Source organism: Micropterus dolomieu, linkage group LG21, assembly GCF_021292245.1.
Source record: "Micropterus dolomieu isolate WLL.071019.BEF.003 ecotype Adirondacks linkage group LG21, ASM2129224v1, whole genome shotgun sequence".
NCBI lineage: Eukaryota > Metazoa > Chordata > Actinopteri > Centrarchiformes > Centrarchidae > Micropterus > Micropterus dolomieu.
Window position 1 is genome coordinate 23,637,438 of NC_060170.1, and position 9,767 is coordinate 23,647,204.

General features: G+C 40.1%; 1 protein-coding gene across 2 annotated transcripts in view; it reads right to left on the bottom strand.

The window, feature by feature from the left end:
• Positions 1-9,767, bottom strand: part of wscd2 (WSC domain containing 2) — a 42,013-nt gene that overhangs the window by 19,762 nt on the left and 12,484 nt on the right. The window lies entirely within an intron of this gene.

Genomic DNA, 9,767 nt, shown 5'->3' on the forward strand with positions numbered 1-9,767 from the left:
ATCATCACAAAGACTGGCTACAGATACCAGTTCCGAAGTGGAATAAGGCAGAGGGCTAGTGAGTGTCAAGACCACTGTCCAAGATGAAACAACAAAGATCCAGGAGTACATCAGGAAGGTGGCCCCCAAAGATGAAGGGCTTAGTGAATACCTCAGGCAGCAGAAACCTGAGGGTGAGGACAAGGAAGACGAAGAACCTTCATGGAGGGACAAGCCGCTGTTCGGCATGTACCACAGACAAATAGAAGAAGTGGCTGATATCAAGAAATCCCACCAGTGGCTGGAAAAGGTTGGACTAAAGGACAGAACAGAAGCACTAATCATGGCGGCACAAGAACAGGCACTCAGTACAAGATCAATAGAGGCTGGGGTCTACCACACCAGGCAGGACCCCAGGTGCAGACTGTGCAAGGATGCCCCTGAGACAGTACAGCACATAACAGCAGGGTGTAAGATGCAGGCAGGAAGTGCGTACATGGAACGCCATAACCAGGTAGCTGGCATAGTGTACAGGAACATCTGCCATGAGTATGGGCTGGAAGTCCCAAGGTCAAAATGGAAGACACCTCCTAAGGTAGTTGATGACCGAGCTAAGATCCTGTGGGACTTCAAGATCCAGACTGACAAACTGGTAATAGCTAACCAACCAGACATCGTGTTGATCGACAAACAGAAGAAGAAGGCTGCAGTGATAGATGTGGCAATCCCAAGCGACAGCAACATCAAGAAGAAGGAACACGAGAAGCTTGAGAAATACCAAGGGCTGAAAGAGGAGCTAGAAAAGATGTGGAAAGTAAGAGCAACAGCGGTGCCAGTTGTAATCAGAGCACTGGGGGCTGCAATAGAGGCCACTGATATATATATATGTACAGTTTATATAGATACAAAACTATATATATATATATATATATATATATATATATATATATATATATATATATATATATATATATATTTGTTTGTTTGTTTTTTGCTGTGGTCTCTATCAAAGCCAGTTCCCTTATGTCTGGAGAATACAATGTGCAGGTCAGGGCATCTCTGTAGCACCACAATGCTTCATTTATAATGGTAAATTGTGACACACCCTGAAGCTCTTGCCATTTGGATATTGCATTTGGCAATAAGAAGATTTTGATAATATTTCAATTAAGTTTAATTAGGACACAAAGTACAGCTGAGAATGTCATTAGCTTCAATGGTATTTGTTCATAAACCAGTATTGAAGGAATGATAATTTTAGCTTGCTGATGACACTGGATGAAACGTTAAGAAATTACCAAAGTTATTACAGTTCATCCTGTTTTCATCCTGAGTTTCATGGCAGATGATGACTTTTCACTAAAAACTGCAAATGTGAAGCTCGTGGTGGTGCTAGAAGAAAAGTCAGACAGACCAACATTGCCATCCCAAGCTTTATGCCGCAAAAATGGCTACAATTACTGGAGTCATGTGCTCATATTACAGCTTCCCATACTGCAAGTATGTGCTGTTAAAAGTAACTACAGGTGAACTTAATTCACTTGTGCGAGACACTTGTAAACAGACAGAGGAAGAGGAAACAGAACAGTCGAGATAAGAGGTGGAGCAGAGGTCTTTTTAGCAAATCATGGCAATTACTCAAGTGGAACGGACATGAACTCGCTGACTGAGCATTAATTCACATTCATATTAAATGAGCCAGAAAATATTTAATCAGAGCGGATTTAGGAGAGGAAAACGTCAAAGTTAATCTTTGGTGAGCAGGCCGACTGCCAGCTCACCAAATGGCTTCACAAGTCAATCCATAAATATTCTTCATATCTGTCGTGGGAATCATTGACCAGGGGCAGGGTTCAGCAAGACCGAGCAGTGATCAACTTTGTGACATCTCTCAAGTTCAGACATATAACTGTCAGCCAGCTTGGACAGCTGGTGGGTTCAACAAACAAAGAGTCACCTTACTGAAAGAAGCACTTTGAACACAACTGTGCTACGACAGAGATGATAGCAGCAGTAAAACCAGAGTGAAACAGTTTGATGGAAAGAAACTGCCAAACAAATAGACTGATAATGTGATATGAGGTAATCAAAAGGAATTGTTGTGCAAACGCATAATACCTCAGATACAGGTTTAGATTTTTATATGCTCAAAAAAACAAGATTTGAACTCTGAGGAGGTTGGAGATGTCGGAATTTGGATATTTTGTCATGATAGAAACAGATGAAATATTCAGTTTTGTTTCTTGGTTCCGCAGATGTAATCAATTTCCATTCCCCTGTCTCTCGATTGCCAAAAAGCATTATTTTCACTCAAACGTGGGTGAGGCTTTATAACTGCTATAACCTCAAAACCTCTAGTGCAAATCACCACCAGCTGAATTTAATTAGTTGTGATATCCTTGCATAGTTTCAAATGGTTTTGCTTGCTGTGCTTTCACAGTGGTAGAAGTTCGAAAAATACAGGAAACCGACTGTATGGTGAAATGTCAGTGAGGTTATGTTTAGTCCACAGTAAAACCAACACTGACAGTCATTAACAGTGGGCTTCTAGAGGGTAGAAACACACTGTTGTGATAGAAACGGCCAGTATTTACAGTGGCAGGAAGAAGTGGTCATCTGGTCCATAGGCACCAGCATTAGTGGGAAAGGAAACCATTTGAGTCTTCTCTCATTGTTCTTTTTTGTAATTCCCTGATTGTATTATGTGAAAACACAGTCCCATCCTGGAAAAGTATTGTGCTGTAACATGTAGGATGTCTTTGGTTCTTCAGCAGCAGAAGGGTTAACAGCGTTAGCAGCAGCAGCCCTGACCCTCCCATCACCCTGAGGCCTGTCTTTCCGCTCTCCTAGTGTGTTTGGTCTGCCAGTGCGCATTAGCCGTGTTTGTCAAATCAAACTAAAGATCACATTCCTCCCCCGGTGATAACGCTGGCAATGCTTGCGTTCATGTTTACAGAGCTTGTTCCAAGCCGTCCTACATGCAAAGTTGTCTGATGCCTCATTACTGTTCCAGGAGAAAACTCAAGACCACCAGAAAGCAGCAAGGCATCTCTGAATGAGAGCTGAATGCATAACATGTCTTTATTACGTATGCATAAAACAGTAACATGCATTGTGACACCATATGAATGTAAACAGTGTTTTTTTAATACATTTGCAGTCAAAAGAATGCAGTTCACATGTAAAACTGACAAAGCTCGTCAGCAGTTGGTTCAGTTAGTTGCCAAACTTTTGCTGCTCTACAGAACATATTCAAGCGGCTCGCTCAGCGCAGATGGCAACTCTTAGAAGCGCATGACCCCTGAAAACTGGAGTGTGAACATGACTGATTCCAATAACAACAGGACCACACTGCCAAGGCAGCTTTCTTTGCTTAGTGTTTGGCAAAAAAGTTACGCGCTCCAGTTTTGGCTTTGCATTTTTGTTTCAGCCATTTTAATTAAACCTGTCTTTGATCTCAGTGTGTGCCCGCATTAGTGATTGGCTTAATGCCCAATACACTTAATTACTGGTGGTCACTCAAAAGGAAGCTCATCAGCAAAGATGTCAACAAGAATCACTGCACAGTGACAGATTATATGAAGCTAGAAAAGCAGCATGAAACCAACAACACGACCATTATGCACGTTATCGTTTACTGTCTGTTATTTATCAGTATGTTATCTGTTACTAGAACCTCTGTCTACAATCCTCCAGGAAGTCTTGAAAATGTGGAACAAAAATGTGATAAGAGTAAACTAATTTTTGCTGTAATGATTGTAGACAAGCTGGAGATTGGTGGCAAATAAGAAATCCAGTGTCCCCACTCCCCCGTTCATTGACCTCTCATTAATGGCCAGCTGAAAGGTTAATGATACAAGATGTTAATGAAGATTTCTTACTTCTAACTTTAGATTTATTTTAGATTCTAGATTTTAGATAGATATTTAGATTTCCTCAAGCATGACCACCAAACTATTGACCAAACCTTTGTATAATTTAAATGTACATAATACAATTAAACAGAAGTTTGTATGCACATTAGCAAACAAAGTGGCAGTTGTGCTGTGAAACTCTATTTTAACTAATTAAGTAAAATCCTGCCAGTTCTGATCTGGACAGAAAAGAAAGGAAAAATAGCCCTACAACTGACTGTAAAAAAATAAATAAAAAACAACAAAGACATATTTTTCAAAAAAACCCATATGGTTTAACAGTAGATGTTTGTCATGGTCCCACTGTACCTCTCCTTCTCTCCCTGTGTTTTCTTGTTTTGTTTTCCCTGTTTGTTTAAATCTATCAGTTCCTATGTGCCTACCGAACATGCGGTCATCTCTCGCCGTAGTAAGGGAGCACCCAGGTGGTCCTTCATATATTGATTTTAGAATAGGCCGACACACACCACCAGCGTTCAACACGTTGTTCATGGAAGATCGCAAAACAGCAAAACAGCAAAACAGCAAAACAGCAAAGTCAGGATTTAAGTAATACGGACATATCTGTGCTAATACACACACACACACACACACACACTGAGCACTGACAAGCTGAGTTTTATGACTATTTTTCAACTCTAAAATGTCTTGCTCTAAACCTAAACTTCCCATGGGAAAACAGCATGCAGCTTAAGAAGTAGGTTGAGCTTTTGGCCAGAAGGCCATCAGCGGTGATTGTAAACTAGCCTTTTCTCAAAAGAGTTAGATTTCAGATCCTGACTGACAGAAATCATGAGATTTGTGTTGTGTGGTTAACTGGGTTTTCATTTCCTGTTTTTGTGCAAATTTTGAAATGGACACTTTCTGAAGAGATTGCTATCATGATATGATTGCTGTGTTTAACCCTGTTGGTTACAGCCTACCAAAGCCTGGTGGTAATTAAGAAATGCCAGAGCATTTGGAATTGGAGAAGTTGAATAGACCAATCACTGGAAGAGTTTTAAGCACACCCTATGCAGCTTAAAAATTAAGCCCATGATGGCAGGGAAAAAGCTCATTGTAATCCTGATAATACTCAATGGTCCATTAAGCTCAGTGGTGACCTCTTACTCTGAAAGAGAAGAGGTAAATTAAAGGGTCTAAAAATAATGTAATCCTCTTCTTTGACTGGTGCACAGTAGCGTTAAGCTGCACCATTGTAATTGAGTGACTGATGATCATGTACGTTTCTAGCAGTATACTGTGATAAGCAACAGACACAATGAAATAGAAAATGGGAATGGAGGAATAATAGCTCCACTGTGATTGTGGACACAAAGCAGCAGAGTTAAATTAGGCATGAGCAAAAAAGACAACAACTTGCACAAAATCTGGATTAGAGCTAATTTTTCTACTTGTAGACTTGTTTGGTCAAGTAGTGTGGAGCCTGTGAATCTGAAGGAATGAGGGAGTGAATGGGGAGAGAAGTGCTGTAAGAAAATCTTTGATGCAAACAAGGAAAGACAGTCTGGCACTATTGATGTATCGCAACCCCCCACCCCCCGTGGCAGCCACTCCCAGATCCCAGTTGGCCACATAGATGGACATTTGAGAAACAATCACTTGAATCAGTCCTCTCTAATGGCTTCATAAAAGAAGTAATTATTCTGCAGCGGGGAGGCGCTGTCAATGGGAGATCAAATGATGTCTTCTGCTATCCAACCTTAACAAAGCTCCTCATTCAGGGCTTTACAGAATATCTGCAGTTCAGTTTTTTTTAGGAAGGAAAAGAGCTTTTTCCTCTTTTTCTTCTCCCACCTTCACTAAGCACAGAATATCTCTCTCCTTTAATTAAAAGTGAATTCTGCAGCTCAGTGCTGCTGTGAACTTCACTGCTTCAATAGACTTAAGAGGGGATTGCAGAGGGTTCCAGCAAATGTTTAGTTGTAGAGGAGGAGGAATGATGGGGGAAAGAGAAAATGCCTCTGTATGTAACGTGAGGCAACTTTCAACAACACATCATTAAAATAAACTGTGAAAACCCAAAACATCCCAACAGTATACGACTAAGAAATACAGTTATTTATTAACTGAGAACAAGGCACTTTCTTTTTCCATGTTGGACGAGAAAACCTACATTTTTACTAAGGAGAAGTGTTCTCAACAGCACCAAAGAGTGGGTGTTTGGCTCAGTTATATTTGGAGCCACCTGCTACTAAATATTTTTAGTGTTAACATGACTCAGTATTTACTATTTGTGAGCTTTAACAACTGTTCTGTAAAACAAGAGGCCAGAAAAACACAACTTAAATCTGTGATGTCAATGTGAGATCTGAGAACGAAATCTGAACATGTTAAATTATACACACACAACCATGGATATTTGTGGCCACCTTTACCCATGCCTGTCTCCTGGTAATTATTTTTATATACTTCTACTTTATTTTGCCAATTGCGTTTTGAGGAAAAATGTAATTTCTGCCTGGACTACGTTCTTTGGCAATGTTTCCTCTTCCTGTTTCCTGTACCACTCATCATTGGGACATGGACAGGAGGTGTACCAGACAGGGTTTAAATCCTCAGTCAATTAGTTGTTGCATGTAACTTTCCCCTAAAACCATAAATATACATTCCTGTTTCTGTACAGATCGAACCAATGAGATACAATATTTTAATTAGTAAACATTTGAGGTTTTGGTAGTTTATGTATGACGAAAGTCGGGCCAGCTTTCCCCACGGCTCCAGTCTTTATGCTAAATTAAGCTAACCACGTCTTCCAGCTGTGAACTTAACTCACAGGCATCAGATTAATATTTATCTTCTCATCTCCCTCCCTGAAAGAAATCGAAAAAGCATATTTACCAAAATGTTGAACTATTCCTTAAACGGATTTAAGGTAAGTGGAAATAACCATCACCTTTAAAGTTGTTATGCCAAAACTGTTCGCAAAAAGTTGCTCATTTAAGCACGCAGCATTTACAGAGAAACATTCTCATACATTTGGTGTCGTGTTTCTGGTCAGCTGGTGGATGCACGTCGAATATTCACTCTCTTTAAGCTCTGTTTTTGGTCTCCACCAACCCCTGAGGGATATATCTCTCAATCTCTTTAGCTGCTAAATGCTCCACTGTGCTCACCAGCTAGTTGCTAACTTTGTCTGTCTGCTGTTTGGTGTTGAGCAGGTGGTGTACAATGAGTTTTAGAGCTTTTTCTCTGGAAACAGCAGCCTGCTGTGACTGGAAATCAGTAATGAGTGAACAGTGACAGTCAACAAAATGGTACATTTGCGAGGTATACAACCAAAACAGCTGCAGATAATTCGTTGTAGGTTTATCACTACTAACGACCCCTCTTACATTACATAGTCATTTGATCCATCGTTGACATACAGTATTGATAAGAGCAGCTTTTACTCAAATTTTTTGGAGAACACCAAAACAAATACAGCAGTGTCTTACAGTACTATATCAATCATGTAGACTGAGTGGGGAAACTTATTCATCGAGGAAGACACAACTGTCCTTCTGTATCACACAGATTCTTCTCTGTTGGACAGAGTAAGAACAGAAAAACAGCCGAGTGCTCAGCAGTGCCGTGAGAGGGGAGACAGACCCTCCACTGTAGGACGCACATTAAACCTCCTGTGTCAACGAGCACCCACTCTGCTGAAGTGTCCTTAAGCAAGAAGCTGAATCCTCCAACACTGTTTTTCTGCAGCTAACCCTTCCCTGTGACCTGCTGTGATGAGAGAGAAATGAAAAGATCATTTTGGATTTGTTTTTAAAGCAATGTAATGAATTCAGTCTGAAATTACTTTTCCAAAGGCACCGACCATTACAGTAAATGTGTGCTTCAGAGGCGCTGAAGACAGTCGGGGTGAAATGAGATGGTGCCAGGTTGAGACTGGTTGAGTCTGAAATGATCAGTATTGACAAAAATCTCCCTTAGCGTTTGCTAAAGTCCTCTTTTTCCTTTTAGAAAACCACAGTGCTGTCTCATAGGCTAATGCTACACAGCTGAATCCATTTTCAGCTAAATAAATCTTTGCACTTGCCCTTTGCCCTGTTGATCCATTGAATTTTTCAGCTCACTGTAAACAAATGTGACATTTTACAATTTTAACCAATGTGTATCCATAAAAAGCCCGATCAATCAGCACATACAAAGCTGAGAAAAGAGAGGATTAGATTAGGCAACTAAAGATGCTGTCTGGAGTAAAGGGGTGATCCTGTACACAGCGCCACATGCTGGGATCACTACAGACAATACAAGCTGCTCTCTCAGCACGAAGCAAAGTTAACAGCAGGTATTCAGTAAAACAGTCAAGTATTTAGAATTTTCCAGAAAAACAGACAAACAGAATCCACTTGATACTGAATGTGTGTGGAAAAAATCTACTTTTCTTGGTCTTCAAAGTACAGTTGGTCTAGTGGCTTAAGACAGCTACCATACAACTGCCACGTCCCTAGTTCAATTCTGGCCAAGGTATTAAAATTACAGAGGTATTGACAAAAAGATGTATCATACATGCATTAAATTATCATATAAATCATGTTCTTCCATTAGTACTATTGATTGATTAAAGTGTAAGTAACATTTAAAGGCAGCTGGATTTCGTAGATCTACTTTTAACTACATTCTGTTGCGTACAGTTTGATCTATAAAAGTGCATAAGATGCATAAATTAACTGTTGTAGAATAGACAGTACAATAGTTCTCTATGAAATGTGGTGGAGTAGAAGCATTAAGTAGCATAAAATGTAAATATTCAAGATAAGAAACAGAGTATAATGCAGCCAAAACATGTGTTTTGAGTCATGATAGAAATCTTTTCTCCACAGGAAAAAGACTCTCTTGCTATTAGTATGCTATATGTCTATATGATTTTCACCACCTATGTATCACAGTAGAAAAAGTATTTGACACCCGTGCTTGTGGAGGTGTTTGGGAAATTAACATTAACTGAAGGGAATCTGAATTACACTGAACATCATCAGAGACACTTTCTGACGTCATGTTCCTTTTAATAAACTGACTGAAAGGATAGCATGAGAACAGGCAGCTCGTTTGTCACTCTGAGTGTTGTTGTGTACAAGCTATTTAGCTGTTTCCCATGAGTTGTTCAATGTGCACGATCACGCACGGTGCAGTGGTCTGGGTGCATTCATCTGAAGAACATGAAGTGTGTATGTGGTAGGGTGCTCTGTAAGCATGCCCTGCAAAATGTGTACTGAAGCGTGGGCCTTTTTCAGCATCACGCAAATCTGCCTGTAAAGGTCGAGCAGCACCAGAGGCCTGTTGTCAGCATATCCTGTCCAATTAAATATGAACGTCATTAGAGGCCTTGTTGCTCATACGTCCTATTTTTAGCCAACTGTTGTTGTTGTTGTTGTTGTTGTTGTTAATGTCCTCATGTCCTAATTGTTGGTCCCATCACCTCCATATAAAAGGACAATTCCATAACTGGGTAAATTAACATGTTAAAGTCTGTACTTGGCACGATCCTGCCCTGAGTTCTCTGTGTGCTGTATTTTCATTCTTGTTTCTGTCTGGTTCTTGATTTTTGTCTTTGTTCTGAAGTTTCGGTTTTATATCAGCGTCCTCTCTTCTGTTCAGCCTTGTTTATTCTTATGTTTATTTGGATATCAGCTTATTTCAGTAACTACCGGTTCTCTTGTTCCTTCTTTCATGTCTTGGTTCTTAGTCCTGTGTCTTTAGTTTATGGCTTAGTGTGTAATCCTGGTTCTGTGTTTAAGTTCTGAGTCCTAGTTCTTAGATGTTCTCTAGTTCATTGTTCCCGTTTAGATCTATCCTGTGTTCTGTTTCATTCAGTCTGTTCAGTCTTATTTTGACATGGTCTGTGTTTCGTAACCTGTGTTCAGTCTTGATGGCTTG